Below are 19,301 nucleotides of genomic sequence, written 5' to 3'. Positions count from 1 at the left end.
AGCTACGAAATGGACTACAGATCCGTTGGGGTCTCCCTGTGCAGTTTAAAATCCTGCCAACAACGGTAAGTAGCTTTCATGCACTTGATGGTTTGAGAATTTAGAGACCAAGAAAAAGGTTGGAGCCAACAATAGCCAACAAGACAATATGGCAGTACAACCCTTGCCTAGAACACTAGGTCTCATGATGGTTTGAGAGTAGAGACCGACCAAGCCATCGCTGGAGCCAACAAGCGAATACCGAAGTATAATCCTTGCAACAGAAAGTAATACCAGGTGGAAAGTTGAAATGATAAGGCCTGTGTTTCAAAGTCAGAGTTACACATAGGTATTTTCTCTATCGCCTTGTCCTTTGTCATACCAAGCCCTGTGTGATAGTACTCAAAGGTTATGTAGAAACGTATAAATTCAATCGCATTATTGTCACATATATGTTAATGTGCCTCTTCTACACTGTTGTGTAGTGGTCAAGGCGATGGACTTGAAATCCATTGGGGTCTCCTTGCCAAATTCGAATCCTGCCGATAATGTCAGGCAGCCTTTCACGTGACATGTGGTTTGAGAATTTACACACAGTCCAAGACAACATTGCAGTACATCCTTGCAACAAAAAGTAGTCCTCGCGGACCACCATCTGGTTTTCTTTGGGTATTCTTTTCATGGGCTCCTCCCTCATTATTACCCATAATCCACCTGCTCCATCAGCCATGTATTTTGAAGTCAGTGGCGATAGTGGTATAGTGGTGAGCATAGCTGCCTTCCACGCGGATGCCGGCTGCACATAGTTGTAATTCATTGACAGCCAATTAGTTTGCAGCATTTTTTGTCCACTGTAAGAGGTCCTAAATTTTACTTCACCTGTCAGTGGTACTGAGCTGCATTAACTATTAAAAATTTGACATTAAGCAGGTTAAACTCTACATCTTTTCAGTCTGAAATCTATATATGTAAGTAAGTAATATCAGTATGATAAAGTATGTAACATTAAATTGCAAAAATCATATTTATAATTAAATGTGATATTTGTTGTAGTCAAGAATGAATTAAACCCCCATTTGACCTACTATTCATACTGAAAATAAGGAGACCAGAGTTTTGAAGATGAAATAAAGTGAAACATACACAAATAAAGGTTTTTCACTGAGAGGCTAGTTTTATTAAATATACTCAAACTGTATAAATATATTAAGTATATGCACAGTATTACTATTTCTGTTTCTCTGCTGCCCACCTCTCCCTTTCCATGTCATAGAATGCTGACGATTGAAATTCCCTCCATTTCATTTCCTCTGTCATGCCTCTGTCATTGTAGAGGTTGAGGACTTTAGCTGGGCAGTAAATGTATTTTCCTGCCACACCTGGAAAACCTGTGTGAATGTGTCTGCTGTTGGGGCCCTGCTTTAGTTCTGTGCGACAAAAGCGGCACAATCTTCCCTGATGTTGAGGGTTCTGGAGCTTCCTCTTTTTTTCAGCTCTGTCCTCCACTCTGCGCTTTGTCAATTTCAGTTCACGCTGAAAGTCAATCTGTGCAAAATTTTCAAAGGACATTTCAGAATCCGTCAGCCCCTCTGCAGAATAAGCTTGAACACCTTTATGGAGCAGTAGTAGTAACGAATTGGCCTTTTTTGATAAAAATGATGGACCGATGATCTTGGTAGCGGGATTTTGGCTGCTCACAGGAGAGACATGTCTTTGCCTGTCTGGGTCTTTGTTGCTGCTGCTGCGCCTGCTGATGCTGTAGTATGTTCTGTAAGATTTCCTGTACATTCTCCTGCATCAGTGGCTTATCAGGTGTTGTCTGTGGGACTGGATCTGCTGGATTCACAAGGGCAGGGGGCAGTTTTACAACTGGGACATGGACAGTCACACTTCCCTCAGTTTTTGTTTCTCCAAAAGTTTTTCTGGCCTAGTGTTCATTGATGAGCTTGTGTTCAAGCGTTTAGCTATGTGTTTTATGTATTGTGTTATGTGGAATTTGGTTGCGGGGTGAAGCAGACTGTTAGGATCTGTGGTAGACTGATGGACCATAGCTGCATAGTCTTGATCCACAAGCTTCAACATGTGTTTTTGTCTACGGTACTTGTCCAGGAGACCGTCAATGGCCTCCGTCACTGCTGATATCCCGCGTCTGTGGTCCAAGACAAACACTCGTCCACCCGTTTTAATGGTTCCAGTGCGGGCACTCCTTGGTGAGGCCTGCAGTGGCAGCGGTGGGGTATTTGAGGTTTCTGGAACAAATGAAAGCAACTATAAGTAAATTATTATTTGACTCATATGCAGCTGATGTTGATGAGTACAGAAAGTAATTTGTAATGACTAAAAATTGGCTATTAACATACCCCTTTTTAGCTGGAGGCCGCATGCTCTCTTGTAACGACATGTGTGGGTGGGTTGACTGATGGATATCAGCAGGCACAGCAGCAGGTGGTGCCGGGTAGAAGAAGAAACATCCTTCCTTTGCACCCTGTGTTTGTTCCATCTAGCTGAACTGGGCGACACTCTGGCTCACAGTATTCAAGGTCAGTCTTCTCTCCTGTGTCCCTATCAGAGAGGTGAAGTACATGGTACTTGTCTTGTCCAGTAACTCTCTTTTGTAGCAGAGTTTAGCTCAGTTATCAGCAATTGATCAAACACAGGTGGGAGGACTACACCTGGCTTCTTAAGGTCTAGAAGCCTTTGGTAGTTCCAACATGCCACGACTGTCATGCCCTGGGCCTGGAACAGTTCGCAGGACACATGAGTTCCAGTAACCCACTGTGACTAGTGGAAATGATACCCCTCCTGCAGTGAGGTCCCTCTGACAGGAATCCAGATAGGAACTTTTGCACCTCCACCAGGGACGTGATTAAGCTGCAGAGTTCCCCCATACCTGTACAGGATCCCCTCTGTGAGCTCAGGGTCACTGAGGCATCCACGGAGAATGTGCACCCTCTGGATGCGCCATGTCTTCAGCATGGATGTTTTGAAGAGGGGACTATTGTTTGGGTCTGTGGCCAGGTGGAAATGCTGAAGAACTTTCTCCACCCTGTCGACTAGTTCTGTCGGCTGTGTAATTCTGTTTCTACAGTGCTCTCTGATGTGTTGTTTTGTAGGATTCGGGGGCTGAATTCCACAGAACTGGTAAGCCTCTGCAGGTCTTCCTGATCCACGACAGTAAAGGCAGTGTAAAGGAGCTGGCAAAAGGTGCTGAAGAGGGGATGATGCTCTGAAGTGCACTCCCTTGTGAAACACCTCATGCTTTGAAACAAGTCCAGCTTGAGCACAATGTGGGGGTTGTACTGTGTACGGGATGCAGAGGTGTTCTCCAGAATCCCAGCAGTGGCCTCAGTAATGAGAGACTCTGTGGTTCTCCAGGCATCCCAGCTGAGGTACTCTCCGGGGTGAAGGTCAGGGATTTTGAATGGTGCGCAGAAATCCCTGAACACAAGAAGGAGCTGATTAGAATTTCAAAAATAACGCAAGATTCAGAATTATTATAAATGTTATGACAGTGAAAGGAGACGCAGATATTTCTCACCTGTCTACCCAGTGGTAATTGGCCTTCTCCACCCCAGCGTCATCGTACCTCTTTGCTAACCCCTGGTCTATGAGTTCAAGGGACTTCTCTGTCTCGGACTGGACAATCACCCAGGAGGCATTCATCCAATTCTCATTCATAACTGCATAACTCGACATTGTTCCAGATGACAAGGTCACTTTTCGTGCCACCTTCCTGGTGGGGTCAGATCGCAACACCTGTCCAAAAGTGCCCTGCATGAGTTTGGTGATGGCTGGCTCTTGGCGCCGATACTCTTCTATGAGGCAGTCAGCCAGGTAGGAAGCAGATATAGAGACTCCACACCATCCATCTGCATCAATAAAGTCATCAAAAGACTGTGGCGTCTCATCCTTCCTTGCAAGCTGACTAAGAGTTTTCTGGCCATAAACCCCAGCATCAGCGTCCCAGACATTCTGTATGCTGCAAAGATATGCCAGATGAGCTTGTTCATATTTCAGGTGCATCAGCTCATTCATCTGATTTGCCATGTCTGAGGGTGATTTGCCCGTGCGCCTCAGCTCATGAAGCTAAGACTTGCAAATGGCCTTTTTGTAAGTAAGGAATGCTGGCACAATATTTGTAAACCGCTTTGGCAGTTTATCCAGCCATGTGGACTGTCAGCAAACCAGATCTTCTTGCACATCCTGCAGCGAAGACGTGAAGCAAAGATGTAGTATTGTCCACTAGTGCCAACAATCACTCGAGGTCTACCCACACCAGCAGATACTATATCTGGCTTTGGATAACCATGAAGACATGGGAGTATATAATTATTTCTCAGTCTCACCATGATTTCACTCTCTGGTTTACATACAAAAAATGGATGCAGCTGAAATAAATTGCGGGATGGGAGCGTTAACACAGTGTCAATGAGTTCAGGCTGAGGAGGGAGACACCACAATGAAACACCTAATCCTGGCTTGAGCTTATGGTGGGACCCAGGCCACAGTTCCAGAGATTGGAGCTCTGTCCTCATCCACATTCTTTGATGAGAAGAAGAGGTCAGACTTTTTGTATCCTGGTCATGTGTCTGTGCTGGTTGGGGAGCAAAAGCTGTAGGGTCAGCTGTGGGAATAAGAAAAAAACTAACAATTAGTGACATGTAGACATCTTCACACTTTTCATTATCCTCACAGATTGTATACTAATAGAAAAAATTTAGGGAGCAGAGGAACATCTCCAGAGTAGTTATGAAAATATCTTACTGTGTTGTGGCTCAGCTGTATGAGGGGCATAGTCTCAGATGTCTGTGGGGGGGTTCCTGAAAAGATCAATCATTACCATATTTGTTATAAAATTATAACACTCATATGGGCCACAGTGTATACATGTTTAGGAGAAAATAATACTGAATATGTGATACACACCTGTTGCAGGGACAGTCCTCTCACTTTGCTTGGGACTGGCAAGCTCTTTAACCATAAAATGCAGCTCAGGAGGACAGGGCACAGGTCTCCTCACTGTGGGCATGGCAGAGGCTTGGGCAAAAAGACAACCAGATAAGAAAAAGCATTAATCAGTAAATGATTGAAGTAAAACTTATATACCCACAGTGCATAAAACAATTGATGAATTAACATGAATGTATTGAAGGTGGAGATACAATTTACACTGCAATTACCATCTTCGAGTGACTTGTGCAGTTTCCTTTGTGTAGTGTCAGCAGGTGGTCTGGACAGTGAGGCAGACGGTTCTAATACAGACATTGTGTCAGTTAGAAAGATTCAGCAATCAGAAAATCACAATCAGAAATTATCAATCAGAAAATCACAATCACAAATCACTCACACATTACTTGACCTGCTTAAAGTCTTACTAATTCAATGGGTAATTTTATGACCCTGAGTCTTAATTTGTATTTGAATGTGATTTTGTTGAGCTGCTGTTCCTCCCACCCTCTTCAATTCTTCTCTTCAGTGATTTAACTGGAGATTGATGGCAACTTCTTTAAAATGGCCTCTGCTGATACCAGTGTTCACTCCTCTTCTTCCTGATTCCCACAAGGACTGTGTCTTGCAACAAATTGATCGCAGACATTTTTGTGACCTTACAGTATTTTATGATGTACATACAGAAGCCATCTTAGGGAGCAGTCCTGGTAGTTGTAGGGTTGATTCACTATTTGTGTATGTATCCTGTATTTACTTTTCACTTTGGGGTATTTCTTTTAAGTATGTCAGTTTGCAAATATATAGATTGTTTTGTTTGTTATTTTGGTTGTTCTCGCCCTGATGCTTATTCTACCCCTAGTTCCTGAATAAATCAGTGCTGTTTGCACTAATGTGGCACTGGTACTACACTTTATTTGTACACATATTTGTTGCATTGTAGCAATGATGCTCAATTATAATTATGTTATTTAGTGTTTATTAGTCTAAGCAGGGGAAGTAATAGGATTTTTCTTACTTTAAATATCATGCATGAAGAAAAAAATGGGTACTTAACCTCAACGTTGAGGAAATCAATTCATGAATATGGCAAGAAGACACAAATGGCCAGAACATGGCTGGAGCACACAAATAGACAGTACATGGCTAGAACACAGAAAAACCACACAAAACACATACAAAAGAACGGATTAACTAATGGTTCCGTATTGAAGAGCAATTCATGGTGGCTCAATCCATTCTCAATGCTTACAAAACCCTTTTCCTTTCCTGTGGCTGGTCCTGGTGCAGCAAATGTTGATGATGAACAGAAGCTGGCAATACACAGAAATATTCATCAATATTGCAGATTGACGTTTAATAACAAAGTTTGAGCCTCAATCTATCGCAACTCACAACTGTTCCGGTCAGAAATGTACTTACAACACTACCAGTTCCTTGGAGGGTGATATGAAGCTACTCATGGCTTCATCTGGTGCACTTGAAGCAGTAACCGGTTCAGAGGCAACAGAGGCAGACTCTCTCTTTCTCAGGTACTGCTGCATTCTGTACATCTGTGTCCCTGAAAAACACTTGGTCTTCACGATGAAGGCCACATAGCCATCAGCCCTGCTCTGACACACTCAGCTGCTTGAGCTGTGGGCTTCCCCAACTCATAGCTTAGAAGAGATTGTATTTCGTCAAAGCTGCGGGCATAACCCACAAATGACGACAAGCTGTCCTTCTTATGCCCCACAGTAGTTGACACTCCAGCAGCCTCTTCTTTCTCCGTGTGCTTAATGAGGTAGACAGTGTAGCCTACATCGTTTTCTAAAAGCCACCGGAATGATTTCCCCTTGTATGTGCCAAACTGCAGAATGTATCCCGTGGCACCACTGCCATGTCTGAGGGATCCCCTCCACGCTGATGGACCACAGTCAGGGCTTTTTTTTTTGGACTGTGTCCTCCTTCAGAGGTGCAGACTTATCCTGCAGAGAAGGGTTGTCCTTGAGCAGCTTAGCTGCATTGGTTGGAACCTGACAGAGGTACCCTCGAGGTCCCTTGCGGAACACAACTTGGATCTTTCCAGGCATGCTGAACTGTGAATGAAAGAAGTATGAAGAAATACATTATTAGATATAACAACATGTAAATGTTCTTAACCCTTTCATATATACAGGTGAATTCAAACTGAAAAAAGCTAATTGAATGGAAAAAACACATGTCCACCATTAAGTGTCCACCGTTGGTCGTCAGTGAATTTTCATGTCCATTAATTAATTAATGTGCAGTAGAAATTAAAACTGGTAGTATATAAAATTACAATACTGACAGATGTGTGGAATAATAAAATTCCTTCAGATCCAATTCTGTGTTTGGTTCAGATGAGGTTTATTCAGTGTGCAGTGGTGACAGAGGATCACAGCAAGGCAATACCATTCTGTCTGAGGGTTATCATTTAAGGTACAGTTTTATACCTAGTCCTCACAAATTGTATTAAAATGAAAGTGAAGGAAGTTGTTCTTCCAAGACCATTCTCATGAATGAATGAGCAAGGGTTTTTCAAATGTAGCTGATAATTGATCAGCACAGGGCTTGATGTTAAGCAGAAAGTAGGAATTCAATCAGCATTGATGAAGACAGAAAGAGAGAATTAAGGCTAATTCTATCTTCTTCTACAGTTAGTGAAGTAACATGTTCATTCATTCATCATTCATACATACCACTGAAAGACAACCGACGGTATAGGCAGGTAACGTGCAGTTGTTAGCTAAGTTATGTTTTCATTCATTCGTGTGCCACGGTAATAAACGGTGCATTAACGTTACTGGCAGGTAACGTGCAGTTGTTAGTGTAGTTACGTGTGTCAAGGAAATAAAAAACGATGGTAAATAAATTAACCAGGATGTTTCGTCGTGTTGTTATTAAGTTAAACTAACGCTACTTTAAATGTGCAGCAAACAGAGAAGATCGTACACTCGGAGACCGGTCATTCAAAACAAAAAGCTACGAAATCTCCCGAGACGACGTGATGTAAATGTCAGTACATTATTTATCATATAGTACATATACGCTCTTACCTTGTTGAAAAAAACGAATCTCGAATATACAAATTATTCGGTGGGCTCCAAGTCTTCCTTGGTTCTTCTCCAGTCACTGAATGAAGGAAAAGTTGACAGAGAGAGACAGAGTTGAAGCGGTTACAGCGCCAAGACGGTCAGTGGGGAGACGGGTTCGATTCCCTGACGGGGAGTTATACAGTCTTCTTGACCTCTAAATATCATGTCATATGCTGGTGTATAGTTGTGACTGTGTATAAGAGCTTGGGGTATCAAAAACCCCCAAGCCACAAGGTCAAGTTGTGACTGTGTATAAAGGTACCTCATGCTCAGAAACACTTTATATAGATGTCAAAATCAGAAGTGAGGCATGGAAGTTGGGGGTGGTGACCACTATAGTGGCCTGAATCTCTGCTTGTGCACGAGTTTTGTTTTTTTGCATAACTGCTGAACCGTCACTGCAGGCCTGCATTTTAAGCTGGGGGCAGAGGTCAAAAGCTGTAAGAAATGACAGGAACAAAGGCCAAGGGGAGATCCGTTCTTCCTTTGCAATGAAAGCAGCCGCTCGGTTTGATAGGGAGATCCACTCAGGATCAGGGATGACCAGCAGAGGTCAGTCTTCAATCCCACCTGGGGTGTACTCTGGGCTGCTATTTGAAAAGGACATCAATGTCCTTGTCATCTCGCTTAGGGTTCAATGCAGATATTGCTTAATAAGTACCTGTACGACACCAAATGGCTGCTAGGCATACCTAAATGTCTTTGGCAGTATAGTGGCCTGTACCTATGCCTGTCGCACGGTTGAGGCTTTTTTTTCTTGTTTTACCGCCTAACAGCTGAATCATTATCGCAAACTGAGGTGGATTGACCGGTTCACAGTGAGCATGAATGCCTTTACTCTATCTGTGACAAATATCCATTTCTGACTCTCTCCTCGGATATCTTCAAGGCCTCTTTACAGCACAATCCAATTATTTGGATGAAAAATGCAAATGGGGCTCAGTGCTGCATTTGGCCGAGTAGGATTCAGCACACAACAGCCATTTCCGTAGTGTAGTGGTCATCACGTTCGCCTCACACGCGAAAGGTCCCCAGCTCGAAACTGGGCGGAAATAACCGTGGTCTGTCTCTATGTTGGCTCAAACGACTTAGAGTCAAACCTCGCTGACAATTCCCTCCACCCGTAAAACTCTAAATCTCAGTCTTTGATATGTTGGGTTTTAAAAGGGTAACGTTTTGAGTGTGGTAAGAGAAACCTCATCAACCGACTCCATCCTTGTGGATGAAATTTGGACTTCACAAAGGGGCTTGGGGAAGAGAGACTGGTGCTGATTCACCACCCAACGGCTGTTTCTGTAGTGTAAAAGGCCATCCTGTCGCCATTCGATTGATTCAAACAACTCTGGTCCATCTCTCGGCGTTTGCTCAAACAAAGTGGCGTCAAACTTTGCGTAATGTTGTAAAGTTTTGTGATGATGTATATATCAATTGTTTCTTTTTTTCAAGGCATAGTTGCGACAAAGACAACTCAGTTTCCATCACCATGGATATCATTTTCAGAGAGTGGGGCTTTGCAGATGGGGTGGTGAACAGAGCCTGGGGAAAGCTATAGAAATCCATCCCCCCGCCGGTTCGAATCCTGCCGATAACATCAGGCTGCTCCAATGTCAGGCTGCTTTTCATGTGACATGTGGTTTCAGAACTTACACATGGTCCAAGACAACACTGAATTACAATACTTGCAACAAAAAGTTATTACCAGGGGGAAAAGTGAATTTCCAAGTCCTATGTTTCGAGGACAAAGGTATTTGCTGTCTCCTGTCCTTTGTAATATCAAGCTCTACATTACAAGCTACGTAATGGACTAGAGATCCCTAAAGGTCTTCCCAACAATGGTAGGTTGCCTTTCATGTTCTTGATTGTTTGAGAATTTAGAACTAACCAGGCCCACGTTGGAGCCAACAAGATAATTTTGCTGAGGTCGCTAGGTTTTGTGATGTTTTGAGAGTATAGAGACCGACCAACCCATCGTTAGAGCCAACAAGAGAATACCAAAGTACAACCATGGCAACAGAAAGTAATACCAGGTGGAAAATTGTAATGATAAGTCCTGTGTTTCAAAGAAAGATTTAGACAAAGGTATTTGCTCTATCGCCATGTCCTTTGTCACAACAAGCCCTGTGTGCTTGTACTCAACGGTTATGCAGAGACATTTATGAATTTGAACGCATTATTAAACGTCACAACATTGAAGTACAATAGTTGCAACAAAAACTTATTACCAGCGGGAAAAGTGAATTTCCAAGTCCTATGTTTCGAGGACAAAGGTATTTGCTGTCTCCTGTCCTTTGTAATATCAAGCTCTACGTTACGAGCTACGTAATGGACTAGAGATCCCTAAAGGTCTCCCCAACAATGGTAGGTTGCTTTTCATGTTCTTGATTGTTTGAGAATTTAGAACCAACCAGGCCCACGTTGGAGCCAACAAGACAATTCTGCTGAGGTCACTAGGTTTTGTGATGTTTTGAGAGTATAGAGACCGACCAACCCATCATTAGAGCCAACAAGAGAATACCGAAGTACAACCCTGGCAACAGAAAGTAATACCAGGTGGAAAATTGTAATTATAAGTCCTGTGTTTCAAAGACAGATTCAGACAAAGCTATTTGCTCTATCTCCATGTCCTTTGTCACAACAAGCCCTGTGTGCTTGTACTCAAAGGTTATGTAGAGACATTTGTGAATTTGAACGCATTATTTTCAAGTGTTACAATGCTTTGTGTTAAACTGCCTCTTCTACTCTGCTCTCCTCGTGGACCACCATCTTGTTTTCTTTGGGCACTCTTTTCATGGGATCCTCCTACATTATATCCCTCAATCCACCTGCTGAATCAGCCATGTATTTAGTATTTAGTGGCGATGGTGGTATAGTGGTGAGCATAGCTGCCTTCCAAGCAGTTGACCTGGGTTCGATTCCCGGCCATCGCAGGTATCGTTGGGACATACAACATGGTCAACACCATTTGATTTTAATGCCACAAAAGCATATAGGGTTGACTTACCGTCGTGCTAATTCTGATGAGTGTGTCTGATGTGGTTGTCGTGGCCGAGTGTTTAAGGCGATGGACTAGATATCCATTGGGGTCTCCCCGCGCAGGTTCGAATCCTGCCGATAATGTCAGGCTGCTTTTCGTGTGACATGTGGTTTCAGACCTTACACATGCTCCAAGACAACATTGCAGTACAATCCTGGCAACAAAAAGTTATTACCAGGGGGAAAAGTGAAATTCCAAGTCATATGTATCGAGGACTGTCTCCTGTCCTTTGTAATATCAAGCTCTACGTAACAAGCTACGTAATGGACTAAAGATCCCTAAAGGTCTCCCTGCACAGGTTAAAATCCTGCCAACAATGGTAGGTTGGTTTTCATGTTTCAAGGACAGAGGTATTTGCTCTGTCTCTTGTCCCTTGTCATATCAAGCTACGTAATGGACTGCACAGGTTAAAATCCTACCCCCAAAAATTTGAGAATTTAGAACCAACCTGGCCCACGTTGGAGCCAACAAGACAATCCTGCAGTACAGCAAGATTTTGTGATGTTTTGAGAGTATAGAGACCGACCAACCCATCGTTAGAGCCAACAAGAGAAAACCAAAGTACAACCATGGCAACAGAAAGTAATACCAGGTGGAAAATTGTAATTATAAGTCCTGTGTTTCAAAGACAGATTCAGACAAAGCTATTTGCTCTATCGCCATGTCCTTTGTCACAACAAGCCCTGTGTGCTTGTACTCAAAGGTTATGTAGAGACATTTATGAATTTGAACGCATTATTAAACGTCACAACATTGAAGTACAATAGTTGCAACAAAAACTTATTACCAGCGAGAAAAGTGAATTTCCAAGTCCTATGTTTCGAGGACAAAGGTATTTGCTTACTCCTGTCCTTTGTAATATCAAGCTCTACGTTACGAGCTACGTAATGGACTAGAGATCCCTAAAGGTCTCCCCAACAATGGTAGGTTGCTTTCCATGTTCTTGATTGTTTGAGCATTTAGAACCAACCAGGCCCACGTTGGAGCCAACAAGACAATTCTGCTGAGGTCACTAGGTTTTGTGATGTTTTGAGAGTATAGAGACCGACCAACCCATCGTTAGAGCCAACAAGAAAATACCGAAGTACAACCCTGGCAACAGAAAGTAATACCAGGTGGAAAATTGTAATTATAAGTCCTGTGTTTCAAAGACAGATTCAGACAAAGCTATTTGCTCTATCTCCATGTCCTTTGTCACAACAAGCCCTGTGTGCTTGTACTCAAAGGTTATGTAGAGACATTTGTGAATTTGAACGCATTATTTTCAAGTGTTACAATACTTTGTGTTAAACTGCCTCTTCTACTCTGCTATCCTCGTGGACCACCATCTTGTTTCCTTTGGGCACTCTTTTCATGGGATCCTCCTACATTATATCCCTCAATCCACCTGCTGCATCAGCCATGTATTTAGTATTTAGTGGCGATGGTGGTATAGTGGTGAGCATAGCTGCCTTCCAAGCAGTTGACCTGGGTTCGATTCCCGGCCATCGCAGGTATCGTTGGGACATACAACATGGTCAACACCATTTGATTTTAATGCCACAAAAGCATATAGGGTTGACTTACCGTCGTGCTAATTCTGATGAGTGTGTCTGATGTGGTTGTCGTGGCCGAGTGTTTAAGGCGATGGACTAGATATCCATTGGGGTCTCCCCGCGCAGGTTCGAATCCTGCCGATAATGTCAGGCTGCTTTTCGTGTGACATGTGGTTTCAGACCTTACACATGCTCCAAGACAACATTGCAGTACAATCCTGGCAACAAAAAGTTATTACCAGGGGGAAAAGTGAAATTCCAAGTCATATGTATCGAGGACTGTCTCCTGTCCTTTGTAATATCAAGCTCTACGTAACAAGCTACGTAATGGACTAAAGATCCCTAAAGGTCTCCCTGCACAGGTTAAAATCCTGCCAACAATGGTAGGTTGGTTTTCATGTTTCAAGGACAGAGGTATTTGCTCTGTCTCTTGTCCCTTGTCATATCAAGCTACGTAATGGACTGCACAGGTTAAAATCCTACCCCCCAAAATTTGAGAATTTAGAACCAACCTGGCCCACGTTGGAGCCAACAAGACAATCCTGCAGTACAACAAGGTTTTGTGATGTTTTGAGAGTATAGAGACCGACCAACCCATCGTTAGAGCCAACAAGAGAATACCAAAGTACAACCCTGGCAACAGAAAGTAAATACCAGGTGGAAAATTGTAATTATAAGTCCTGTGTTTCAAAGACAGATTCAGACAAAGCTATTTGCTCTATCGCCATGTCCTTTGTCACAACAAGCCCTGTGTGCTTGTACTCAAAGGTTATGTAGAGACATTTATGAATTTGAACGCATTATTAAACGTCACAACATTGAAGTACAATAGTTGCAACAAAAACTTATTACCAGCGAGAAAAGTGAATTTCCAAGTCCTATGTTTCGAGGACAAAGGTATTTGCTTACTCCTGTCCTTTGTAATATCAAGCTCTACGTTACGAGCTACGTAATGGACTAGAGATCCCTAAAGGTCTCCCCAACAATGGTAGGTTGCTTTCATGTTCTTGATTGTTTGAGAATTTAGAACCAACCAGGCCCACGTTGGAGCCAACAAGACAATTCTGCTGAGGTCACTAGGTTTTGTGATGTTTTGAGAGTATAGAGACCGACCAACCCATCATTAGAGCCAACAAGAGAATACCGAAGTACAACCCTGGCAACAGAAAGTAATACCAGGTGGAAAATTGTAATTATAAGTCCTGTGTTTCAAAGACAGATTCAGACAAAGCTATTTGCTCTATCTCCATGTCCTTTGTCACAACAAGCCCTGTGTGCTTGTACTCAAAGGTTATGTAGAGACATTTGTGAATTTGAACGCATTATTTTCAAGTGTTACAATACTTTGTGTTAAACTGCCTCTTCTAATCTGCTCTCCTCGTGGACCACCATCTTGTTTTCTTTAGGCACTCTTTTCATGGGATCCTCCTACATTATATCCCTCAATCCACCTGCTGCATCAGCCATGTATTAAGTATTTAGTGGCGATGGTGGTATAGTGGTGAGCATAGCTGCCTTCCAAGCAGTTGACCTGGGTTCGATTCCCGGCCATCGCAGGTATCGTTGGGACATACAACATGGTCAACACCATTTGATTTTAATGCCACAAAAGCATATAGGGTTGACTTACCGTCGTGCTAATTCTGATGAGTGTGTCTGATGTGGTTGTCGTGGCCGAGTGTTTAAGGCGATGGACTAGATATCCATTGGGGTCTCCCCGCGCAGGTTCGAATCCTGCCGATAATGTCAGGCTGCTTTTCGTGTGACATGTGGTTTCAGACCTTACACATGCTCCAAGACAACATTGCAGTACAATCCTGGCAACAAAAAGTTATTACCAGGGGGAAAAGTGAAATTCCAAGTCATATGTATCGAGGACTGTCTCCTGTCCTTTGTAATATCAAGCTCTACGTAACAAGCTACGTAATGGACTAAAGATCCCTAAAGGTCTCCCTGCACAGGTTAAAATCCTGCCAACAATGGTAGGTTGGTTTTCATGTTTCAAGGACAGAGGTATTTGCTCTGTCTCTTGTCCCTTGTCATATCAAGCTACGTAATGGACTGCACAGGTTAAAATCCTACCCCCCAAAATTTGAGAATTTAGAACCAACCTGGCCCACGTTGGAGCCAACAAGACAATCCTGCAGTACAACAAGGTTTTGTGATGTTTTGAGAGTATAGAGACCGACCAACCCATCGTTAGAGCCAACAAGAGAATACCAAAGTACAACCATGGCAACAGAAAGTAATACCAGGTGGAAAATTGTAATTATAAGTCCTGTGTTTCAAAGAAAGATTCAGACAAAGCTATTTGCTCTATCGCCATGTCCTTTGTCACAACAAGCCCTGTGTGCTTGTACTCAAAGGTTATGTAGAGACATTTATGAATTTGAACGCATTATTAAACGTCACAACATTGAAGTACAATAGTTGCAACAAAAACTTATTACCAGCGAGAAAAGTGAATTTCCAAGTCCTATGTTTCGAGGACAAAGGTATTTGCTTACTCCTGTCCTTTGTAATATCAAGCTCTACGTTACGAGCTACGTAATGGACTAGAGATCCCTAAAGGTCTCCCCAACAATGGTAGGTTGCTTTCCATGTTCTTGATTGTTTGAGCATTTAGAACCAACCAGGCCCACGTTGGAGCCAACAAGACAATTCTGCTGAGGTCACTAGGTTTTGTGATGTTTTGAGAGTATAGAGACCGACCAACCCATCATTAGAGCCAACAAGAGAATACCGAAGTACAACCCTGGCAACAGAAAGTAATACCAGGTGGAAAATTGTAATTATAAGTCCTGTGTTTCAAAGACAGATTCAGACAAAGCTATTTGCTCTATCTCCATGTCCTTTGTCACAACAAGCCCTGTGTGCTTGTACTCAAAGGTTATGTAGAGACATTTGTGAATTTGAACGCATTATTTTCAAGTGTTACAATACTTTGTGTTAAACTGCCTCTTCTAATCTGCTCTCCTCGTGGACCACCATCTTGTTTTCTTTAGGCACTCTTTTCATGGGATCCTCCTACATTATATCCCTCAATCCACCTGCTGCATCAGCCATGTATTAAGTATTTAGTGGCGATGGTGGTATAGTGGTGAGCATAGCTGCCTTCCAAGCAGTTGACCTGGGTTCGATTCCCGGCCATCGCAGGTATCGTTGGGACATACAACATGGTCAACACCATTTGATTTTAATGCCACAAAAGCATATAGGGTTGACTTACCGTCGTGCTAATTCTGATGAGTGTGTCTAATGTGGTTGTCGTGGCCGAGTGTTTAAGGCGATGGACTAGATATCCATTGGGGTCTCCCCGCGCAGGTTCGAATCCTGCCGATAATGTCAGGCTGCTTTTCGTGTGACATGTGGTTTCAGACCTTACACATGCTCCAAGACAACATTGCAGTACAATCCTGGCAACAAAAAGTTATTACCAGGGGGAAAAGTGAAATTCCAAGTCATATGTATCGAGGACTGTCTCCTGTCCTTTGTAATATCAAGCTCTACGTAACAAGCTACGTAATGGACTAAAGATCCCTAAAGGTCTCCCTGCACAGGTTAAAATCCTGCCAACAATGGTAGGTTGGTTTTCATGTTTCAAGGACAGAGGTATTTGCTCTGTCTCTTGTCCCTTGTCATATCAAGCTACGTAATGGACTGCACAGGTTAAAATCCTACCCCCCAAAATTTGAGAATTTAGAACCAACCTGGCCCACGTTGGAGCCAACAAGACAATCCTGCAGTACAACAAGGTTTTGTGATGTTTTGAGAGTATAGAGACCGACCAACCCATCGTTAGAGCCAACAAGAGAATACCAAAGTACAACCCTGGCAACAGAAAGTAAATACCAGGTGGAAAATTGTAATTATAAGTCCTGTGTTTCAAAGACAGATTCAGACAAAGCTATTTGCTCTATCGCCATGTCCTTTGTCACAACAAGCCCTGTGTGCTTGTACTCAAAGGTTATGTAGAGACATTTATGAATTTGAACGCATTATTAAACGTCACAACATTGAAGTACAATAGTTGCAACAAAAACTTATTACCAGCGAGAAAAGTGAATTTCCAAGTCCTATGTTTCGAGGAAAAAGGTATTTGCTTACTCCTGTCCTTTGTAATATCAAGCTCTACGTTACGAGCTACGTAATGGACTAGAGATCCCTAAAGGTCTCCCCAACAATGGTAGGTTGCTTTTCATGTTCTTGATTGTTTGAGAATTTAGAACCAACCAGGCCCACGTTGGAGCCAACAAGACAATTCTGCTGAGGTCACTAGGTTTTGTGATGTTTTGAGAGTATAGAGACCGACCAACCCATCATTAGAGCCAACAAGAGAATACCGAAGTACAACCCTGGCAACAGAAAGTAATACCAGGTGGAAAATTGTAATTATAAGTCCTGTGTTTCAAAGACAGATTCAGACAAAGCTATTTGCTCTATCTCCATGTCCTTTGTCACAACAAGCCCTGTGTGCTTGTACTCAAAGGTTATGTAGAGACATTTGTGAATTTGAACGCATTATTTTCAAGTGTTACAATACTTTGTGTTAAACTGCCTCTTCTAATCTGCTCTCCTCGTGGACCACCATCTTGTTTTCTTTAGGCACTCTTTTCATGGGATCCTCCTACATTATATCCCTCAATCCACCTGCTGCATCAGCCATGTATTAAGTATTTAGTGGCGATGGTGGTATAGTGGTGAGCATAGCTGCCTTCCAAGCAGTTGACCTGGGTTCGATTCCCGGCCATCGCAGGTATCGTTGGGACATACAACATGGTCAACACCATTTGATTTTAATGCCACAAAAGCATATAGGGTTGACTTACCGTCGTGCTAATTCTGATGAGTGTGTCTAATGTGGTTGTCGTGGCCGAGTGTTTAAGGCGATGGACTAGATATCCATTGGGGTCTCCCCGCGCAGGTTCGAATCCTGCCGATAATGTCAGGCTGCTTTTCGTGTGACATGTGGTTTCAGACCTTACACATGCTCCAAGACAACATTGCAGTACAATCCTGGCAACAAAAAGTTATTACCAGGGGGAAAAGTGAAATTCCAAGTCATATGTATCGAGGACTGTCTCCTGTCCTTTGTAATATCAAGCTCTACGTAACAAGCTACGTAATGGACTAAAGATCCCTAAAGGTCTCCCTGCACAGGTTAAAATCCTGCCAACAATGGTAGGTTGGTTTTCATGTTTCAAGGACAGAGGTATTTGCTCTGTCTCTTGTCCCTTGTCATATCAAGCTACGTAATGGACTGCACAGGTTAAAATCCTACCCCCCAAAATTTGAGAATTTAGAACCAACCTGGCCCACGTTGGAGCCAACAAGACAATCCTGCAGTACAACAAGGTTTTGTGATGTTTTGAGAGTATAGAGACCGACCAACCCATCGTTAGAGCCAACAAGAGAATACCAAAGTACAACCATGGCAACAGAAAGTAATACCAGGTGGAAAATTGTAATTATAAGTCCTGTGTTTCAAACACAGATTCAGACAAAGCTATTTGCTCTATTGCCATGTCCTTTGTCACAACAAGCCCTGTGTGCTTGTACTCAAAGGTTATGTAGAGACATTTATGAATTTGAACGCATTATTTTCATGTGTTACAATACTTTGTGTTAAACTGCCTCTTCTACTGGACCACCATCTTGTTTTCTTCGGGCACTCTTATCATGGGATCCTCCTACATTATATCCCATAATCCACCTGCTGCATCAGCCATGTATTTGAATTTAGTGGCGATGGTGGTATAGTGGTGAGCATAGCTGCCTTCCAAGAAGTTGACCTGGGTTCGCTTCCCGGCCATCGCAGGTATTGTTGGGACCCACCTTTCGATTTTAATGCCACAAAAGCATATAGGGTTGACTTACCGTCGTGCTAATTCTGATGAGTGTGCCTGATGTGGTTGATGTGGTTAAGGCGATGGACTAGAAATCCATTGGGGTCTCCCCGCGCAGGTTCGAATCCTGCCGATAACGTCAGGCTGCTTTTCGTGTGACATGTGGTTTCAGAAGTTCCACACGGTCCAAGACAACATTACAATCCATGCAACACAAAGTTATTACCAGGGGTAAAAGTGAAATTCCAAGTCCTATGTATCAAGGACAAAGGTATTTGCTGTCTCCTGTCCTTTGTAATATCAAGCGCTATGTAATGGACTAAAGATCCCTAAAGGTCTCCCCGCACAGGTTAAAATCCTGCCAACAATGGTAGTTTGGTTTTCACGTTTCAAGGACAAAGACATTTGCTCTGTCTCTTGTCCCTTGTCATATCAAGCTACGTAATGGACTTAAGTCCTGCACAGGTTAAAATCCTACCCAAAAAAATTTGAGAATTTAGAACCAACCAGGCCCACGTTGGAGCCAACAAGACAATCCTGCAGTACAGCAAGATTTTGTGATGTTTTGAGAGTATAGAGACCGACCAACCCATCGTTAGAGCCAACAAGAGAAAACCAAAGTACAACCATGGCAACAGAAAGTAATACCAGGTGGAAAATTGTAATTATAAGTCCTGTGTTTCAAAGACAGATTCAGACAAAGCTATTTGCTCTATCGCCATGTCCTTTGTCACAACAAGCCCTGTGTGCTTGTACTCAAAGGTTATGTAGAGACATTTATGAATTTGAACGCATTATTAAACGTCACAACATTGAAGTACAATAGTTGCAACAAAAACTTATTACCAGCGAGAAAAGTGAA

General features: G+C 42.8%; 12 non-coding genes across 12 annotated transcripts; all 12 read left to right on the top strand.

The window, feature by feature from the left end:
• The first annotated feature begins 9,006 nt into the window (after nt 1–9,006).
• On the top strand, nt 9,007–9,079 carry trnav-cac. Its single transcript has one exon. It is a non-coding gene; the product is annotated as a tRNA-Val (tRNA).
• Nucleotides 9,080–10,879: 1,800 nt separating this feature from the next.
• On the top strand, nt 10,880–10,951 carry trnag-ucc. Its single transcript has one exon. It is a non-coding gene; the product is annotated as a tRNA-Gly (tRNA).
• A 108-nt stretch (nt 10,952–11,059) lies between these two features.
• Nucleotides 11,060–11,141, top strand: trnas-aga. The gene has a single exon. It is a non-coding gene; the product is annotated as a tRNA-Ser (tRNA).
• A 1,337-nt stretch (nt 11,142–12,478) lies between these two features.
• Nucleotides 12,479–12,550, top strand: trnag-ucc. Its single transcript has one exon. It is a non-coding gene; the product is annotated as a tRNA-Gly (tRNA).
• A 108-nt stretch (nt 12,551–12,658) lies between these two features.
• Nucleotides 12,659–12,740, top strand: trnas-aga. Its single transcript has one exon. It is a non-coding gene; the product is annotated as a tRNA-Ser (tRNA).
• Nucleotides 12,741–14,077: 1,337 nt separating this feature from the next.
• trnag-ucc lies at nt 14,078–14,149 on the top strand. Its single transcript has one exon. It is a non-coding gene; the product is annotated as a tRNA-Gly (tRNA).
• Nucleotides 14,150–14,257: 108 nt separating this feature from the next.
• trnas-aga lies at nt 14,258–14,339 on the top strand. The gene has a single exon. It is a non-coding gene; the product is annotated as a tRNA-Ser (tRNA).
• A 1,337-nt stretch (nt 14,340–15,676) lies between these two features.
• trnag-ucc lies at nt 15,677–15,748 on the top strand. Its single transcript has one exon. It is a non-coding gene; the product is annotated as a tRNA-Gly (tRNA).
• A 108-nt stretch (nt 15,749–15,856) lies between these two features.
• On the top strand, nt 15,857–15,938 carry trnas-aga. The gene has a single exon. It is a non-coding gene; the product is annotated as a tRNA-Ser (tRNA).
• Nucleotides 15,939–17,276: 1,338 nt separating this feature from the next.
• trnag-ucc lies at nt 17,277–17,348 on the top strand. The gene has a single exon. It is a non-coding gene; the product is annotated as a tRNA-Gly (tRNA).
• A 108-nt stretch (nt 17,349–17,456) lies between these two features.
• trnas-aga lies at nt 17,457–17,538 on the top strand. The gene has a single exon. It is a non-coding gene; the product is annotated as a tRNA-Ser (tRNA).
• Nucleotides 17,539–18,495: 957 nt separating this feature from the next.
• On the top strand, nt 18,496–18,584 carry trnas-aga. Its single transcript has one exon. It is a non-coding gene; the product is annotated as a tRNA-Ser (tRNA).
• Nucleotides 18,585–19,301: the final 717 nt, after the last annotated feature.

The sequence above is a fragment of the Scophthalmus maximus genome, chromosome 18 (assembly GCF_022379125.1).
Source record: "Scophthalmus maximus strain ysfricsl-2021 chromosome 18, ASM2237912v1, whole genome shotgun sequence".
NCBI lineage: Eukaryota > Metazoa > Chordata > Actinopteri > Pleuronectiformes > Scophthalmidae > Scophthalmus > Scophthalmus maximus.
This window is presented reverse-complemented; position numbering and strand designations above follow the sequence as displayed.